We start from the raw sequence: 21,129 nt of genomic DNA on the forward strand, positions 1-21,129 counted from the left end.
CCACGTGGTCCTCCATACAGTATTATGGGCACCATGTGGTCCTCCATATACAGTATTATGGGCACCATGTGGTCCTCCACATAAAGTATTATGGGCACCACGTGGTCCTCCATATACAGTATTATGGGCACCACGTGGTCCTCCATATACAGTATTATGGACACCACATGGTCCTTCATACAGTATTATGGGCAGCACATGGTCCTGCGTCCAGTACTATGGGCACCATATATTGCTCCATACAGAATAATGGACCGCATATAATGCTCCATACAGTATGATCCCCATATATTGCTCCATTCAGTATAATGGACCCCATATATTGCTCCATAAAGTAAAATGAGCCCCATATATTGCTCCATACATAATGGGTACCATATAATGCTCCATACAGAATAATGGAGCCCAAATATTGCTCCATACAGTATGGGCCCCATATATTGCTCCATACAGTATGGGCCCTATATATTGCTCCCTAAATAGTGGGCCCAATATATTGCTCCATGAAGAATAAGCCCCATATAATGCTCCATAGATAATGGGCCCTATATAATACTCCATACATAATGGGCCCCATATATTGTTCAATAGATAATGAGCCCCATATAATACTCCATACATAATGAGTCCCATATATTGTTCAATAGATAATGAGCCCCATATAATACTCCATACATAATGAGCCCCATATATTGTTCAATAGATAATGAGCCCCATATAATACTCCATACATAATGAGCCCCATATATTGTTCAATAGATAATGAGCCCCATATAATACTCATAACATAAAAAAAAAAAATCAAATACTCACCGCTCCTTGCTGGAAACAGGCCTGTCTCATCAGCGTCTTCCGACTCTCTGCACTGGGACTGCTCAGCAGAGGGCGCTCTGTAGTGACGTCATTGCGCCCTCTACCCTGAGATGTCACAGAGTAAGAAGACGCAGAAGACAGAGGAGCAGCAGAGGAACAGGGAGAGGTAAGTATTGCAAACAGTTTAAAGCACTGGGGAAGGCCCAATGCAAGTGCCCATTCGCTGGCATCAGGCCCCGCTGACTCATGGGCCCCATAGCGCGCTGGTGTCCCAGAGGGTGAGTGGGCCCCCTGCTCGCTCAGGGCCCAGGCACTTGCCCGGGTGGTGATGCCGGCCCTGGGAACAACACATACGGCACCCGTTTTTAACTGATCCGCTGCAATGATTATGTAGGAAACTGTATTCATTTACAATCATCCACAGCGTGAGAGCAAACAGCTACAACATTACTGAATAAACAGAAACCCTGCAAGTATAAGAAAATGATTTTATTAAAAATATTTTGCATATCAATCCAGTTTGAAAAAAAAGAACTTATTAAGCATTTTTTGCAACGTAGCAGTCCACATCTGACAGACTCCTGTAACTCTGGACACAGTATAATAGTGTGGCCGCTGTTCTCTAGCAGGACCCTCTAATGATAGAAGCAGGACGGCATACTGGATCTCGCACAACGCTACCTGCATGCCATCTGATTGGCTACTGTAAGTGCTCCAGCCGTATAAAGATCACTATGTATACAATATACTCCGAAAAGATGTCAGTGATTACTGTGAAGTCAAAATATTGTGCCCCCATTGAGCAGGAATGATTAGAGATGGACGAGCTCCAGTTGGCAGACAGTCAGTGATGGCGGAGAGCTGATCATCTTTACTCGCTGCTCATTAGGAAAGTGGTCGCTTTCTGAAACCATTTGACTCTGAACTCGGCGTCAGACGCCATTATGTAAGAGGCCAATGTCTGAGTGGTTTTTGTGTCCATTTGTCCTTCCTCTGTTCTTTCTGCCAAAAGATCCTCACCCATAACCTAAGGATTAAAATAAAGTTGAATTGTTACTAATATTTTTGTAAATTTAGGACATGAATTGAATTTCATAAATTAAAAGAAAACTTTCCCTCCGATGTCCACAAAACTGAGCGCCACTACATAAGCCACAAATAGTCTCCCCTCTCTCTCCCAGTCTGTGCAGCGGACGGGAACCATTTAAATGGGTGCAGGGCCGATTTTAGTTAAAGTGGGGCCCTGGGGAAAAGTTTAAAGTGGGGTCCCAAATGCTGACATACAGCACCACACAAACATTTAGCTTGTATGTACATGCGCTGAGATCAGGCCGCTAATCGAGCGCAATCCACAATACTGAAGCCGTTCGACGCTTGTTTCCCGACCTCTTTACACCAGCTGAGGAAGAATGATGGATACAGAACAATCACTAATAGATCAATCTGTCCCCATACAGCATCATGTTATCAGCAGCACATCTGCAGGTTACACCGGGCAATGTGCTGCTGAGAACAAGGATTTTTGTTCTGGCATAAACAATCCAATTACTCGATGAATAGGCAGCATTTTGCTTGTTTAGTATAATACATGCCATAGTCCTCCATATTTTATAATGTGCCCCACAGCCCCCCCATATTGTATAATGAGGCCCACAGTCCTCCATATAGTATAATACACTCTCGATAGCCCTCCATATAGTATAATGCACTCCCCATAACCCTCTATATAGTATAATATACTCCCCATAGTCCTCCATATTGTATAATGTGCCCCACAACCCTCCATATTGTATAATGCACTCCCCATAGCCCTCCATATTGTATAATGCACTCCCCATAGTCCTCCATATAGTATAATACACTCCCGATAGCCCTCCATATAGTATAATGCACTCCCCATAACCCTCTATATAGTATAATATACTCCCCATAGTCCTCCATATTGTATAATGCACTCCCCATAACCCTCTATATAGTATAATATACTCCCCATAGTCCTCCATATTGTATAATGTGCCCCACAGCCCTCCATATTGTATAATGCACTCCCCATAGTCCTCCATATTGCATAATGCACTCCCCATAGCCCTCCATATTGTATAATGTGGCCCATATTCCTCCAAATAGTATAATACACTCCCCATAGCTCTCTATATAGTTTAATGCACCTCATAGTTCTCCATATAGTATAATGCACCTCATAGCCCTCCATATAGTATAATGCACCTCATAGCCCTCCATATAGTATAATATACTCCCCATAGTCCTTCATATAGCATAATGCACTCCCCATAGTCTTTCATATTGTATAATGTGCCCCACAGCCCTCCATATTGTATAATGTGGCCCATATTCCTCAATATAGTGCATACATTCCCCATAGCCCTCCATATAGTATAATGCACCTCATAGTCCTCCATATAGTATAGTACGCACCTCATAGTCCTCCATATAGTATAGTACACTCCCCATAGCCCTCCATATAGTATAATGCACTCCCCATAGCCCTCCATATAGTATAATGCACCTCATAGTCCTCCATATAGTATAATACACTCCCCATAGCCCTCCATATAGTATAATGCACCTCATAGTCCTCCATATAGTATAATACACTCCCCATAGCCCTCCATATAGTATAATGCACTCCCCATAGCCCTCCATATAGTATAATGCACCTCATAGTCCTCCATATAGTATAATACACTCCCCATAGCCCTCCATATAGTATAATGCACCTCATAGTCCTCCATATAGTATAATACACTCCCCATAGCCCTCCATATAGTATAATATACTCCCCATAGTCCTCCATATAATGGAATGCACCTCATAGTCCTCCATATAGTATAATGCACTCCCTATAGCCCTCCCTATAGTATAATGCACTCCCCATAGCCCTCCCTATAGTATAATGCACTCTCCATAGTCCTTCATAGTGTATAATGCACTCCCCATAGTCCTTCATATAGTATAATGCATTCTCCTCAGTCCTTAATAGAGTATAATGCAGCCTCCCTATAGTATAATGCAGCCAAACATATAGTACATATAATATAACCCAACCCATAGTCCTCGTAAAGTATAATTCGGCCCCAACCATAGAGTATAATTCAGCCACTCCATACAGTATAATGCAGCCCCCCAGTTCTGCAGTATTATGGTCACCACATATAAAAAACAAATACATACAATACTCACCTCTCCTCGTTCTCCAGCTGCTCCATGCTCTGCAGAGCGTCTCAGCAGCTCCACTCTGCAGGCACAGTCATTCCCCCGCTACCTATACAGTTCAATGCGCGATGTGGGGGGACGAACTCACGGACCCTATAGAGGCACGCCACGGGCTGGAGGCCCCAGGCAGATGCCTAGTCTGCTTGCCATTACGCCGGCCCTGAATGGGTGTCTCATGCTGGGGACATGTTTTTCTGCTTTTTTTCTTGCCATAATCCTACTGAATAGAATTTGTACTATCAGCTGTGTATCCACCAGACTTCTGCACAACACAACTGATGGTCCCAACCCCATTTATAAGGCAAGAAATACCACATTTTAAACCTGACAGGGCACACCTGTGAAGTGAAAACCATTTCCGGTGACTACCTCTTGAAGCTCATCAAGAGAATGTCAAGAGTGTGCAAAGCAGTCATCAAAGCAAAAGGTGGCTACTTTGAAGAACATAGAATATAAGACATTTTTTCAGTTGTTTCACACTTTTTTGTTAAGTATATAATTCCCCATGTGTTAATTCATAGTTTTGATGCCTTCAGTGTGAATGTACAATTTTCATAGTCATTGAAAATACAGAAAAATCTTTAAATGAGAAGGTGTGTCCAAACTTTTGGTCTGTTACTGTATATATCCAGGATGTGTGATCACGGGGTGCCATACATACCAGAATGGGAGATCAAGGGGTGTCATGCATACCAGGATGGGTGATCAAGGGATGCCATGAAAACTAGGATGGGGATCAGGGGGTGCCATGCATACCAGGATGGTAGATCAAAGGGGTGCCATGAATACCGGGGGCTCAAGGGGTACCATGCATTCCAGGATGGGGATGAGGGTCACGTATACCAAGATGTGATGGGGGCCACATATACCAGGAAGGAGGGACCATACATACCAGGATGGAGGATAGTAACAGAATTGGGGGACATTACCCCAATACCAATGTCAGCAGCAGACTCCTGTTAGACAAAGATAGCACAAGTATACACAAAATGCAGTTTTTAAAAGGAAGGTTTTTATGATTAAGGGAAAAGGAAATCCAAACCTAAAGGGCCCTGTGTGAAAAAGTGATGCCCCTCCCTCCTTAAAACATAAATTAACTGTGATTTGTCACATCTTTGGGAAGCTGAGTTCAATTTCCGTAGCCCCACACAGCCCTGTTTACTGCCACACGTGTTCTCAATCAAGAAATCACTTAAATAGGACATGCCTGACAAAGTGAAGTAGAACAAAAGATCCTCTAAAGCTAGACATCATGCTGCGATCCAAAGAAATTCAGGACCAAATGAGAAATAAAGTAATTGAGATCTATCAGTCTGGAAAAAGTTCTAAACCCATTTCTAAAGATTTGGGACTCCAGTGAATCACAGTGGAAGTCATTATCCACAATAGGCAAAAATATGGAACAATGGTGAACTTTCCTAGGCATGGCCGGCTGATCAAAATTACCCCAAGAGCGCAGCAACGACTCATCCAAGAGGTCACAAAAGACCCCACAACAACATCCAGAGAACTGCAGGTCTCACTTGCCTCAGTTAAGGACAGTGTTCATGACTACACCATAAGAAAGAGACTGGGCAAAAATGACACGCATAGCAGAGTTCCAAGACGAAAACCATTGCTGAGCAATAAAAACAAAGGCTCATCTCAGTTTTGGCAGAAAACATCTTGATGATCGCTAAGACTTTTGGGAGAATACTCTGTGGACTGACAAGACAAAAGTTGAACTTTTTGAAAGGTGTATGTCCCATTACATCTGGTGTAGAAGTAACACTGCATTTTAAAAAAGGAACATCATACCAACAGTAAAATATGGTGGCGGTAGTGTGATGGTCTGGGACTGTTATACTGCTTCAGGACCTGGATGACTTGCTGTGGAAATGGAACCAAGAATTCTGCTGGTTAACCAAAAAATCCTGAAAGAGAATGTCTGGCCTTCTGTTCATGACCTCAAGTTGAAGTGCACTTGGGTTATGCAGCAGGACAATGATCCAAAACACACCATTAAGTCCACCTCTGAATGGCTTAAGGAAAACAAAATTAAGACTTTGCAGTGGCTTAGTCAAAGTCCTGACCTTAAGAAAGCGGTTCATGCTCGGAAACCCTCCAATGTGGCTAAATTACAACAATTTTGCAAAGATGAGTGGGCAAAAATTCCTCCAGAGTGTTGTAAAAGACTCATTGCCAATTATCCCAAACACTTGATTGTAGTTGTTGTTGCTGAGGGTGCTTCAACCAGTTATTAGGTTTAGAGGGCAATCACTTTTTCACACAGGGCCCTGTAGGTTTGGATTTCTTTTTCCCTTAATAATTAGGATCTTCATTTAAAAACTGCATTTTGTGGTTACTTGTGTTATCTTTGTCTAATATTAAAATTTGTTTTGACATCTGAAATATTTAAGTATGACAAACATGCAAAAGAATGAGAAATCAGGAAGGGGCAAACAACTTTTCACACATACACATATACATATATATATATATTCATCCCACAATGTGACATTCATGGTAGAAGAGAGGGATTGGTAAGATGGGACAACCATTACAAACCAGCCACCTGATCAGACGTTATTGAACACCTTTCCAGAAGCTTTAATCAATCTTATCTACTGTTATTTTCTGAAGAGAGGAAACAAATGTCCTAAAAATAAAAAAATATAAAAATGAAAGTTAAGAAAAAAAAAATAATAATAGTCTCACCTCCACTATGAGCATTTTTTGCTCTTCTAATAATCCAAGCTTTCCTAATTGTTCTTCTATTTGCTCCTGCGTCTTCATATTCCTCTCCAGCACAAATGATGCATGCTGGGGCTGTAAGAGCTGTAATAGAAGCCTAGAAGAACCATCAGAGGTCAGGCCCATCTGGTTACAGAAAGAACACAGATACACGCTGTATAAGACAATGGGATGGAAACAAGATTTTAAAAGGAGTTATCAAACACTTTTATACTCCACTGGATAGGTCATTAATATAAGATAGGTGGGGGTCCAACCATCGGCCCCCCGATGATCAGCTGTCATCACCTCTGGCAAGATGCAGGCAATGTTCAAAGTGGAACAAAACCGCTCCGTACACTGCGGCCGCTGCCGGGTGCAGACCAGCTATTGAGGAGTACCGGAGGTGATCTGCAGCACCAGGCAGTGGCCACTGGGGTGCGCTCTGTTCACAAGTTACATCCGGCCGTTGCCAGAGCTATAAACAACTTATTGGTGGGGAGCCAAGAGTCGGACCTACAACGATCTGATATAGACCACCTATTTTATGCATAAATCATCTGCATTAAAGTATTAGAGAACGTCTTTAAGAGCCCTGCATTTTCAGAGCCAAACTTCAGTCAACATCTAATAACCAATTACAATGTCTTTCTTAGGACTCGTTCACACGAATGTATTTTCAGTAGGAAAGTTGTCTGTGGAACAAATGGACGGCACTCAGACCAATGGGATTCAATGGGAAAGTGCAGAGGAGTCATTTTTCTTTTTTGTCACTGATCGAATCTGTGTGTGAGCAAAAAATAAAGAAAGAAAATGGCAGCATGTCCTCGTTTCATCCGTCAGACAAGATTCACCCATTCAAGTCTATGGGTACAGAAAAAAATCTGCTTTATACAGATACATTGCAATCCTGTAGCCCTGGAAACTGTAAATGGTTAAAAAGCCAGATTAGATCTGGACTGCACATGGACGACAAGTGAGGAAAGAATTCTCCCACTTTTCTGGATGAAACTCTGAATGATATTTTATCTGCTTGTGTGAACAGGCCCTTAGAGGTCTCGACAAGACGGAGGAGCTGATCCAGAGTGTCCAGGGAAAGCTAGCAGTCCAGGTAATGGCGGATACGGAGGCAACCATCCACATCGTGCTCCATGCCCTTCTAATCTGACCTCCGTGACAGTGATGCTCAGTGTAAAGCCTGAGCTCAGGAGATGTGGGCTCGGACCCTGTTCAGACACACTGGAACTGATCAATCTCCATTCAACATTATGAACGTAAACCTGGAGCACTGGCCCCACTCAAATATATTGTATTATGGTCAAATCATTCCCTTTAGGAGCTGAGTGCTGTGTAATAGAGGAGGATAAGGCCCCCCGTATACAGCAATCTATTCTCTGATAGGCGAGAGGGCAGAGACGTCATCTCCTCCTTTCTGATAATGTCCCCTGTATCCTGCTGACAGTGATTGTGCCATCCCAGCAGGTGACACTAGAGCCGCTCCCCGCTCTTAGGCTATGTGCCCATGTAAAACCGTCTGCCATGCCAAGCAATGTGAATTGGGATGTGCTGTGCACATGATGCGCTAATTAGCGCGCCAAATTCACATTGCAACACGCAGCATGACCATTTCTACCGCGATTACGCGGCCATTGAAAAGCAGCAAACCCGCAGGTATATGTGGATTTGCTGCGTTTCAATTAAATTCAATGGCCGAGAATTTGCAGCGTAATCGGGGTGCGTGTGGTACCCAGGATGAAGAAGAGACTACAACTCCTCTTCATCCCGGCTACCAAGCGGTGAAAAAAAGAAATAAATAAGTTAAAAATAAAAAAACCTGTATACTCCCCTCTCCGGTCTGCTCCCGGCGGCGATCCTCTCTCCTCGGCGTCCAGCGGTGTACTGGCAGGACCTGCGGTGACGTCATCTAGTCAGCTGATGGTCACGCGACCGCTGACGTCAGAGGTCAGGTGATGGTCGTGTGACCATCAGCTGACTAAATGACGTCACCGCAGGTCCTGCCAGTATACCGCGGGACGCCGCCGGGAGGAGACTGGAGAGGTGAGTATACAGGGTTTTTTTTTATTTTTAACTTTTTAATTCTTTTTTTTTTTACTATAGATGCAGCATTTAAAGCATCTAAGTTGGTCACACAATATAAATCCATGCCGGTTGCCGGTTGCATGGATTTATATTGTGCAACCAACTTGTCAAGCACTTTTCCAAGTGATGCTCAAAATCACTTGGAAAAGTGCTTGAAAAAACGCTGAAAAAATGCTGAAAAAACACTTCTCTCTGGCAGAAAATCTGCATGTAAATCTGCATATGTTTTTTTCTGCCAGAGAGAGGCAAAAACGCTCTGCATCAAATCTGCTACGTGTGCACATAGCCTTAGCGTGTATGTGCTGTACTTATCATTCAGGACTGTGCAAAGACCTGCCTGTGACCAAAAGAACAAGGCTGTGTGCACACGCTGCAGATTTGGTGCGTTTTTCAATGGAACAGGCTGCCACGAGAGGTGGTGAATTCTCCTTCAATGGAAGTCTTCAAACAGAGGCTGGACAGACATTTGTCTGAGATGCTTTAGTGAATCCTGCATTGAGCAGGGGTTGGACACTAGGACCCTGGAGGTTCCTCCAATTCTAATGTTCTAGGATTCTATGTATAAACACCAGCTGCAATCTTCCATGGAGAAGTAACTGTGGTTTCAGGAGAACTTGCAGCAGAAGGTCTGTGCCTTCCGCTAGCTCCTCCCCCTTCCACTAGCTCCTCCCCTTCCTTCTGTAAAGAGTATTAATAGCACTAACTGTCATCTATCTCACTAATAGGAAAGTTTGTCTTCACTGAATACAGATTTTACAGATTTTACCGCGAATTGAGACTGAAAGATCAATCCAGCAGGAAAAAGAAGACTTCTCTGATAAGATTATAAAATTACTTATTTTCATGTGTAATATTAATTTACAAAACAAAAATTAAAACAACGGTTATTCTTTAACTAATGAAGCACTTAGGACACGGATTCATTAAGACTGGCCATATTCAAGCTGCTCTTGATGAGGGAGCGTGCTGGAGTCAGACGGTCCAGATTCATTAAGTGGCGCATGAATTATGCACTTCTGACAAGTGGTGTGTGCACCTTGCCACAAATCTTACTCCAGTCACGGACTGGAGTAAGATTTCTGGTGTAAGGGAAGCCACAGTTCGCTATGAATTAGACAAGCTGTGGTGCCACACTTCCATCCTGCCCCAACTCTGCCCATTTTGGTGAAGCTGGGCCAAACTGACGTGAAAACACCAAACGTCACAACATTTTTGATCAACTCAATAATGTACGAGGTGTATGAAGCGGAGCCGCGCGAGGACAAGGTGTGCGGAGCGGAGCCGCGCGTGTACGAGGTGTGCGGAGCAGAGCCCCGCGTGTACGAGGTGTGCGGAGCGGAGCCGCACGTGTACTAGGTGTGTGGAGCGGAGCCGCGCGTGTACTAGGTGTACGGAGCGGAGCCGTGCGTGTACTAGGTGTGCGGAGCAGAGCCCCGCGTGTACGAGGTGTATGGAGCGGAGCCGCTCGTGTACTAGATGTGCGGAGCGGAGCCGCGGGTGTACGAGGTGTACAGAGCAGAGCCGCGCATGTATGAGGTATGCGGAGCGGAGTCGAGCGTGTACGAGGTGTGCAGAGCAGAGCAGCGCATGTACGATGTGTAAGGAGCGGAGCCGCGCGTGTACGAGGTGTGCGGAGCAGAGTCGTGTGTTTACGAGGTGTGCAGAGCAGCGCATGTACGACGTGTAAGGAGCGGAGACGCGCGTGTACGAGGTGTGCAGAGCAGAGCCGTGAATGTACGAGGTGTACGGAGCGGAGCCGCACGTGTCCGAGGTGTGCGGAGCGGAGTGGAGCCGCACGTGTACAATGTGTACGGAGCGAGGCCGCGCAAGTACGAGGTGTACGGCGCAGAGCCGCGTGTGTACGACGTGTACGGAGCAGAGCCGCGCGTGCACGAGGTGTGCGGAGTGGAGCCGCGCGTATATGAGGTGTGCGGAGAGGGGCCGCGCGTGTACGAGTTTTACGGAATGGAGACGCGCATGTACGAGTTGTACGGAGCGGAGCCGAGCGTGTATGATGTGTGCGAAACGGAGCCGCGCGTGTACGAGGTGTATGGAGCAGAGCTGCGCATTTACGAGTGTGCGGAGCGGATCCGCGCTTGTACAAGGTATACTGAGCGGAGCTGTGCGGAGCGGAGCCGCGCGTGTACAAAGTGTACAGAGAAAAGCTGCGCGTGTACGAGCTGCACGGAGCGGGCCGAACGTGTACGAGGTGTACGGAGCAGAGCAGCGCGTGTACAAGTGTGCGGAGCGGAGCCGCGCGTGTAAGAGTGTGCGGAGCCGAGCATGTATGAGGTGTGCAGAGCAGAGCCGCGCGTGTACTAGGTGTGTGGAGTGGAGCTGCGCGTGTACAAGGTGTGCAGAGTGGAGCTGCGCGTGTACAAGGTGTGCAGAGTGGAGCTGCGCGTGTACGAGGTGTGCGGAGCGGAGCCGCGTGTGTACGATATGTATGGAGCGGAGACACGCGTGTACAAGGTGTGCAGAGCAGAGCCGTACGTGTACGAGGTGTGTGGAGCAGAGCCGCGCGTGTACGAGGTGTGTGGAGCAGAGCCGCGCATGTAAGAGGTGTGCGGAGCGGAGCCGTGCGTGTACAAGGTGTGCGGAGCAGAGCCGCACATGTACGAGTGTGCGGAGGGGAGCCAATGGTGTACAAAGTGTGCGGAGTGGAGCGGATCCACACGTGTACAAAGTGTACGGAGCGGAGCCGCGCGTGTATGAGCTGTACAGAGCGGAGCCGTGCATGTACGAGGTGTGCAGAGCGGAGCTGCACGTGTACAAAGTGTATGGAGCGGAACCATGCGTGTACAAGGTGTACGGAGCAGAGCCAATCGTGTATGAGTTGTACGGAGCGGAGCCGCATGTGTATGAGCTGTACAGAGCGGAGCCGTGCATGTACGAGGTGTGCAGAGCGGAGCTGCACGTGTACAAAGTGTATGGAGCGGAACCATGCGTGTACAAGGTGTACGGAGCAGAGCCAATCGTGTATGAGTTGTACGGAGCGGAGCCGCATGTGTACGAGGTGTGCGGAGCAGATCCGCGCGTGTACAAAGTGTACAGAGAAAAGCCGCGCGTGTACGAGCTGTACGGAGCGGGCCGCACATGTACGAGGTGTACGGAGCAGAGCAGCGCATGTACGAGTGTGCGGAGCGGATCCACGCGTGTACGGAGCGGAGCTTAGCGTGTACGAGGTGTGCAGAGCGGAGCCGTGCGTGTACGGGGTATGTGGAGCAGAGCCGCGCAAGTACAAGGTGTGGAGAGGAGACACGCGTGTACGAGGTGTGTGGAGTACAGCCGCGCGTGTACGAAGTGTGCAGAGCAGAGCCGCACATGTACGAGTGTGCGGAGCGGAGCCAATCGTGTACGAGGTGTGCGGAGCGGATCCGCGCGTGTACAAAGTGTATGGAGCGGAGCCGCGCGTGTATGAGCTGTACGGAGCGGAGCCGTGCATGTGCGAGGTGTGCAGAGCAGAGCTGCGCGTGTACAAAGTGTATGGAGCGGAGCCGCGCGTGTACGAGGTGTGCGGAGCGGATCCGCGAGTGTACAAAGTGTACGGAGCGGAGCCGCGCGTGTGCGAGCTGTACGGAGCGGAGCCGCGCGTGGACGAGCTGTACGGAGCGGAGCCGCACGTGTACGAGCTGTACAGAGCGGAGCCGTGCATGTACAAGGTGTGCAGAGCGCAGACATGCGTGTACGAGGTGTGCTAAGCGGACCCACGCGTGTACGAGGTTTGCGGAGCAGAGCCGCAAGTGTACGAGTGTGCGGAGCTTAGCCGCTCGTGTACAAGGTGTACGGAGCAGAGTCGCGCGTGTATGTGGTGTGTGGAGCGGATCCGTGTGTGTACAAGGTGTACGGAGTGGAGCCGCGCGTGTAGGAGCTGTACGGAGCGGAGCCATGCGTGTACGAGCTGTACGGAGCGGAGCCGTGCATGTACGATGTGCAGAACGGAGCTGCGCGTGTACAAAGTGTATGGAGCGGAACCGAGCGTGTACGAGATGTGCGGAGCAGAGCTGCGCATGTACGAGTGTGCGGAGTCACGCGTGTACGAGGTGTGCAAAGCGGAGTTGCGCGTGTACAAGGTGTGCGGAGCGGAGCCGCGCATGTACAAGGTGTGCGGAGCGGAGCCGCGAATGTACGAGGTGTGTGGAGCGGAGCCGTGTGTGTATGAGGTGTACACAGCAGAGCAGCGCGTGTACGAGTGTGTGGAGCGGATCCGCGCATGTACGAGCGGAGCTGCGCGTCTACGAAATGTGCAGAGCGGAGCCGCGCATGTACGAGGTGTGTGGAGCGGAGACACGCATGTACGAGGTGTGTGGAGCTGAGCCGCACGTGTACGAGGTGTGCGGATCGGAGCCGCGCGTGTACGAGGTGTGCAGAGTGGAGACAAGCGTGTATGAGGTGTGTGGAGCAGATCCGCACGTGTACAAGGTGTACGGAGCGGAGCCGCGCATGTACGAGCTGTACGGAGCGAGCCACGCGTGTACGAGCTGTACGGAGCGGAGCCGCGCGTGTACGAGCTGTACGGAGCGGAGCCGTGCATGTACGATGTGCAGAACGGAGCTGCGCGTGTACAAAGTGTACGGAGCGGAGCCACGCGTGTACGAGCTGTACGGAGCGGAACCTTGCATGTACGAGGTGTGCGGAGCAGAGCTGCGCTTGTACGAGGTGTGCGGAGCGGAGCCACGCGTGTACGAGGTGTACAGAGCAGAGCAGAGCGTGTACGAGTGTGCGGAGCGGAGTCGCGTGTGTATGAGGTGTACGGAGCAGAGCCACGCGTGTACGCGGTGTACGGAGGGGTATTGCGCGTCTATGAGGTGTACGGAGCAGAGCCGCGCGTGTACGAGGTGTATAGAGCGGAGCCGCGCTTCTACGAGTTGTACGGAGTTGAGTCGCACATGTACAAGGCGTACAGAGCAGCGTCGCGTGTGTACGATGTGTGCGGAGCAGAGCCACCCATGTACGAGGTGTGCAGAGCAGCATGTGTACGAGTGTGCAGAGCTGGAGAGGAGCCGCGCGTGTACGAGATGTACGGAGCGAAGCAACGCGTGTACGAGGTGTACGGAGCGGAGCCACATGTGTACTAGGTGTACGGAGCAGAGCCGCGCATGTACAAGGTGTGCGGAGCGGAGCCGCATGTGTACGAGGTGTACAGAGCAGAGCAGTGAGTGTACGAGTGTGCGGAGCAGATCCGCGCTTGTACTAGGTGTACAGCGCGGAGCCGCACGTGTACTAGCTGTACGGAGCATAGCTGTGCATGTACGAGGTGTACGGAGCAGAGCTGCACGTGTACGAGTGTGCAGAGCGGAGCCGCGCGTGTACGAGGTGTACAGAGCAGAGCAGCGTGTGTACGAGTTTGCGGAGCGGATCCGCACGTGTACAAGGTGTACGGAGCGGAGCCGCGCATGTACAAGCTGTACGGAGCGGAGCCGCACGTGTACGAGCTGTACGGAGCGGAGCCCCGCGTGTACGAGGTGTACGGATCAGAGCAGTGCGTGTACGAGGTGTACGGATCAGAGCTGCGCGTGTACGAGTGTGCGGAGCGGAGCCGCACGTGTATGAGGTGTACGGAGCGGAGCCGCGAGTTTACGAGGTGTACGGAGCGGAGCCACGCATTTACGAGGTTTACAGAGCGGAGCTGCGTGTGTACGAGGTGTGCGGAGCCGCACGTGTACGACATTTAAGGAGTGGAGCCGTGCGTGTACGAGCTGTAGGGAGAGGAGCCGTGCGTGTACGAGGTGTGCAGAGCGGAGCTCAGCGTGTATGAGGTTGTGGAGCAGAAACACACGTGTACGAGGTGTGCGGAGCGGAGCCGCGCGTGGACGAGGTGTGCGGAGCGGAGCCGTGCGTGTGCGAGGTGTACGGAGCGGAGCAACGAGTGTATGAGGTGTACGTAGCGGAGCCGCACGTGTACTACGTGTAAGGAGCATAGTCGCGCGTGTACGAAGTGTGCAGAGTGGAGCCGCGCATGTACGAGGTGTACAGAGCAGATCCGCGCGTGTACGAGCTGCACGGAGCGGAGCCGAGCGTGTACGAGTTGTACGGAGCGGAGTCGCACATGTACGAGTGTTTGAAGCGGAGCTGCGTGTGTAAGAGGTGTACACAGTGGAGTCGAGTGTGTACGAGGTGTACGGAGCTGAGTCGCGCTTGTACGAGTGTGCGGAGCAGAGTCGCGCGTGTACGAAGTGTATGGAGCAGAGTCGCGCGTGTACGAGTGTGCGAAACGGAGCTGCGTGTGTACGAGGTGTACAGAGTGGAGCCGAGTGTGTACGAGGTGTACGGAGCTGAGTCGCGCTTGTATGATGTGTGCAGAGCATAGCCGCGCGTGTACGAGTGTGCAGAGCTGGAGCGGAGCCGCACGTGTACGAGATGTACGGAGCGAAGCCACGCGTTTACGAGGTGTACGGAGAGGAGCCACGCGTGTACGAGGTGTACAGAGCGGAGCCGCGCGTGTCCGAGTGTGCGGAGCAGAGTTGGACGTGTACGAGGTGTACGGAGCGGAGCCACGCGTGTAGGAGGTGTACAGAGCGGAGCCGCGCGTGTCCGAGTGTGCGGAGCAGAGTCGGACGTGTACGAGGTGTACGGAGCGGAGCCACGCGTGTATGAGGTGTACGGAGCGGAGCCGCGTGTGTACTAGGTGTACAGAGTGGTGCCGCGCATGTACGATTTGTACGAAGCTGAGCCGCGTGTGTACAAGACGTACGGAGCAGCGTCGTGTGTGTACGATGTGTGCGGAGCAGAGACGCGCGTGTACGAGTATGCGGAGCGGAGCCGCCCATGTACGAGATGTGCAGAGCGGAGCCGCGCGTGTACGAGATGTGCAGAGCGGAGCCGCGCGTGTACGAAGTGTACAGAGCAGAGCAGCGCGTGTACGAGTGTGCGGAGCTGGAGCGGAACCTCGCGTGTACGAGATGTATGGAGCGGAGACACGTATGAGGTGTGCGGAGTGGATCCACGCGTGTACAAGGAGTATGGAGCGGAGCAGCGAGTGTATGAGCTGTACGGAGCAGAGCCGTGCGTGTACGAGGTGTGCAGAGCGGAGGCGCGCGTGTATGAGGTGTATGGAGCGGAGCTGTGCGTGTACGAGGTGTGCGGAGCCGCACATGTACGAGTGTGTGGAGGCCAGCGTGTATGAGGTGTGCAGAGCGGAGCCGCGCGTGTACGAGTGTGCGGAGTGGAGCTGCGCGTCTACGAGGTGTGCGGAGTGGAGCCGCACGTGTACGAGGTGTGTGGAGCGGAGACACGCTTGTACGAGGTGTGTGGAGCGGAGACACGCTTGTACGAGGTGTGTGGAGCGGAGACACGCGTGTACGAGGTCTATGGAGCAGAGCCAATCGTGTACGAGGTGTACGGAGCGGAGCCGCGCGTGTACGAGGTGTGCAGAGTGGAGCGGATCCGCGCGTCTACAAAGTGTACGGAGCGGAGCTGCGCGTGTACGAGCTGTACGGAGCGGAGCCGCGCGTGTACGAGCTGTACGGACCAGAGCCGCACGTGTACAAGCTGTACAGAGCGGAGCCGTGCATGTACGAGGTGTGCAGAGCGGAGCCGCGCGTGTACGAGGTGTGTTGAGCAGAGCCACGCGTGTACGAGGTGTGCGGAGCAGAGCCGCACGTGTACGAGTGTGTGGAGCTTAGCTGCTCGTGTACGAGGTGTACGGAGCGGAGCCGCGCATGTACGAGGTGTATGGAGCGGAGACACGCGTCTATGAGGTGTGCGGAGCGGATCCATGCGTGTACAAGGTGTACGGAGTGGAGCCTCGCGTGTAGGAGCTGTAAGGAGCGGAGCCGCGCGTGTACGAACTGTACGGAGCGGAGCCGTGCGTATACGACGTGTGCAGAGAAGAGCTGCGCGTGTACAAAGTGTATGGAGCGGAACCGTGCGTGTACGAGGTGTGCGGAGCAGAGCTGCGCGTGTACGAGTGTGCGATGCCGCACGTGTACAAGGTGTGCAAAGCAGAGCCGCACGTGTATGAGGTGTGTGGAGCGGAGCCGTGCGTGTACAAGGTGTGCGGAGCGGAGCCGCGCGTGTACGAGGTGTGTGGAGCGGAGCCGTGCGTGTTCGAGGTGTACAGAGCAGAGCACTGCGTGTACGAGTGTGCGCAGCGGAGCCGCACGTGTACGAAATGTGCAGAGCAGAGCAGCGTGTGTACGAGGTGTGTGGAGCGGAGACACGCGTGTACGAGGTGTGTGGAGCTGAGCCGCGCGTGTACGAGGTGTGTGGAGCACAGCCGCGCATGTATGAGGTGCGCGGAGCGGAGCGGATCCGCACGTGTACAAGGTGTACGGAGCAGAGCCGCGCGTGTACGAGCTGTACGGAGCGGAACCGTGCGTGTACGAGGTGTGCAGAGCGGAGCCGCACGTGTACGAGGTGTGTGGAGCAGAGACATGCATGTACGAGGTGTACAGAGCAGATCCGCGCGTGTACGAGCTGCACGGAGCGGAGTCGCGCATGTACGAGTGTTTGAAGCGGAGCTGCGTGTGTAAGAGGTGTACACAGTGGAGCCGAGTGTGTACGAGGTGTACGGAGCTGAGTCGCGCTTGTACGAGTGTGCGGAGCAGAGTTGCGCGTGTACGAACTGTATGGAGCAGAGTCGCGCGTGTACGAGTGTGCGAAACGGAGCTGCGTGTGTACGAGGTGTACAGAGTGGAGCCGAGTGTGTACGAGGTGTACGGAGCTGAGTCGCGCTTGTATGATTTGTGCAGAGCATAGCCGCGCGTGTGCGAGGTGTACAGAGCAGCGCGTGTACGAGTGTGCAGAGCTGGAGCGGAGCCGCACGTGTACGAGATGTACGGAGCGAAGCCACGCATTTACGAGGTGTACGGAGAGGAGCCACGCGTGTACGAGGTGTACAGAGCGGAGCCGCGCGTGTACGACCTGCACGGAGCGGAGCCGAGCGTGTACGGAGCTGAGTTGCGCGTGTACGAGTGTACAGAGTGGAGCCGAGTGTGTACAAGGTGTACGGAGCAGAGTCGTGCTTGTATGATGTGTGCGGAGCGGAGCCACGCGTGTACGAGGTGTATGGAGCAGAGCTGCGCAATTACAAGTCTGCGGAGCGGAGCCGCGCGTGTACGAGGTGTGCGGAGCGGAGCCACGCGTGTACGAGGTATACAGAGCAGAGCAGCGCGTGTCCGAGTGTGCAGAGCAGAGTCGGACGTGTACGAGGTGTACGGAGCGGAGCCACGCGTGTAGGAGGTGTACGGAGCGGAGCCGCGTGTGTACTAGGTGTACAGAGTGGTGCCGCGCATGTACGATTTGTACGAAGCTGAGCCGCGCGTGTACAAGACGTACGGAGCAGCGTCGTGTGTGTACGATGTGTGCGGAGCAGAGACGCGCGTGTACGACTATGCGGAGCGGAGCCGCCCGTGTACGAGATGTGCAGAGCGGAGCCGCGCGTGTACGAGATGTGCAGAGCGGAGCCGCGCGTGTACGAAGTGTACAGAGCAGAGCAGCGCGTGTACGAGTGTGCGGAGCTGGAGCGGAACCTCGCGTGTACGAGATGTATGGAGCGGAGACACGCGTGTATGAGGTGTGCGGAGTGGATCCACGCGTGTACAAGGAGTATGGAGCGGAGCAGCGAGTGTATGAGCTGTACGGAGCAGAGCCGTGCGTGTACGAGGTGTGCATAGCGGAGGCGCGCGTGTATGAAGTGTATGGTGCGGAGTCGCACATGTACGAGTGTGTGGAGGCCAGCGTGTATGAGGTGTGCAGAGCGGAGCCGCGCGTGTACGAGTGTGCGGAGTGGAGCTGCGCGTGTACGAGATGTGCGGAGTGGAGCCGCGCGTGTACGAGGTGTGTGGAGTGGAGACACGCGTGTACGAGGTCTGTGGAGCAGAGCCAATCGTGTACGAGGTGTATGGAGCGGAGCCGCGCGTGTACGAGGTGTGCAGAGTGGAGCGGATCCGCGCGTCTACAAAGTGTACGGAGCGGAGCTGCGCCTGTACGAGCTGTACGGACCAGAGCCGCACGTGTACAAGCTGTACAGAGCGGAGCCGTGCATGTACGAGGTGTGCAGAGCGGAGCCGCGCGTGTACGAGGTGTGCTGAGCGGAGCCACGTTTGTACGAGGTGTGCGGCTCTGCTCCGTGTACGAGTGTGTGGAGCTTAGCCGCTCGTGTACGAGGTGTACGGAGCGGAGCCGCGCATGTACGAGGTGTATGGAGCGGAGACACGCGTGTATGAGGTGTGCGGAGCGGATCCATGCGTGTACAAGGTGTACGGAGTGGAGCCGCGCATGTAGGAGCTGTAAGGAGCCGAGCCGCGCGTGTACGAACTGTACGGAGCGGAGCCGTGCGTATACGACGTGTGCAGAGCGGAGCTGCGCGTGTACAAAGTGTATCGAGCGGAACCGTGCGTGTACGAGGTGTGCGGAGCAGAGCTGCGCGTGTACGAGTGTGCGGTGCCGCACGTGTACAAGGTGTGCAAAGCAGAGCCGCACGTGTATGAGGTGTGTGGAGCGGAGCCGCGAGTGTACGTGGTGTGTGGAGCGGAGACACGCGTGTACGAGGTGTGTGGAGCGGAGCCGTGCGTGTACAAGGTGTGCGGAGTGGAGCCGCGCGTGTACGAGGTGTGTGGAGCGGAGCCGTGCGTGTTCGAGGTGTACAGAGCAGAGCACTGCGTGTACGAGTGTGCGGAGTGGATCCGCGCGTGTACGAGTGTGCGCAGCGGAGCCGCACATGTACGAAATGTGCAGAGCAGAACAGCGCGTGTACGAGGTGTGTGGAGCAAAGACACGCGTGTACGAGGTGTGTGGAGCTGAGCCGCGCGTGTACGAGGTGTGTGGAGCACAGCCGCGCATGTATGAGGTGCGCGGAGCGGAGCGGAGCCGCGCGTGTACAAGGTGTACGGAGCGGAGCCGCGCGTGTACAAGGTGTATGGAGAGGAGCCGCGCGTGTACGAGCTGTACGGAGAGGAGCCGCGCGTGTACGAGCTGTACGGAGAGGAGCCGCGCGTGTACGAGCTGTACGGAGCGGAACCGTGCGTGTACGAGGTGTGCAGAGCGGAGCCGCACGTGTACGAGGTGTGTGGAGCAGAGACACGCATATACGAGGTGTGTGGAGCTGAGCCGCACGTGTACGAGGTGTGTGGAGCTGAGCCGCGCGTGTACGAGGTGTGTGGAGCACAGCCGCGCATGTATGAGGTGCGCGGAGCGGATCCGCACGTGTACAAGGTGTACGGAGCGGAGCCACGCGTGTACAAGGTGTATGGAGCGGAGCCGCGCGTGTACGAGCTGTACGGAGAGGAGCCGCGCGTGTACAAGGTGTGCGGAGCGGAGCCGCGCGTGTACGAGGTGTGCGGAGCGGAGCCGCGCGTGTACGAGGTGTGTGGAGCGGAGCCGTGCGTGTTCGAGGTGCACAGAGCAGAGCACTGCGTGTACGAGTGTGCGGAGCGGATCCGCGCGTGTCCAAGTGTGCGCAGAGGAGCCGCGCGTGTACGAAATGTGCAGAGCAAAGCAGCGCATGTACGAGGTGTGTGGAGCTGAAGACACGCGTGTACGAGGTGTGTGGAGCTGAGCCGCGCGTGTATGAGGTGCGCGGAGCGGAGCGGATTCGCACGTGTACAAGGTGTACGGAGCGGAGCCGCGCGTGTGTAAGGATCAGAGCCGTACGTGTACGAGCTGTACGGAGCGGAGCCGCGCGTGTACGAGGTGTACGGAGCGGAACCGTGCGTGTACGAGGTGTACGGAGCGGAGCCACGCTTGTACGAGGTGTACAAAGCGGAGCCACGCGTGTAGGAGGTGTATGGAGCAGAGTCTCCAGTCTACGAGTGTGCGGAGCGGAGCCGCGTGTGTATGAGATGTAAGGAGCAGAGCCGCGCATGTACGAGTGTGCGGAGCGGAGCCGCGAGTGTACGAGGTGTACAGAGCAGAGTCACACGTGTATGAGGGGTACGGAGCAGAGCTGCGCATGTACGAGGTGTACGGAGCAGAGCCGCGCATGTACGAGTGTGCGGAGCGGAGCCACGCGTGTACGAGTGTGCGGAGCGGAGCCGCGAGTGTACGAGGTGTACGGAGCAGAGACGCGCGTGTACGAGTGTGCGGAGCCGCGGGTGTACGAAGTGTACAGAGCAGAGCCGCGCGTGTACGAGTGTGCGGAGCGGAGCCGCGTGTGTACGAGATGTAAGGTGCAGAGCTGCGCGTGTATGAGTGTGCGGAGCGGAGCCGCGAGTGTACGAGGTGTTCGGAGCAGTCACACGTGTATGAGGTGTACGGTGCAGAGCCGCGCGTGTACGAGGTGTACGGAGCAGAGCCGCGCGTGTACGAGTGTGCGAAGCGGAGCCGCCC

Source organism: Phyllobates terribilis, unplaced genomic scaffold (genome assembly GCF_046119375.1).
Source record: "Phyllobates terribilis strain yellow unplaced genomic scaffold, ASM4611937v1 Scaffold_1573__1_contigs__length_254858, whole genome shotgun sequence".
In the NCBI taxonomy this organism is placed as follows: Eukaryota; Metazoa; Chordata; class Amphibia; order Anura; family Dendrobatidae; genus Phyllobates; species Phyllobates terribilis.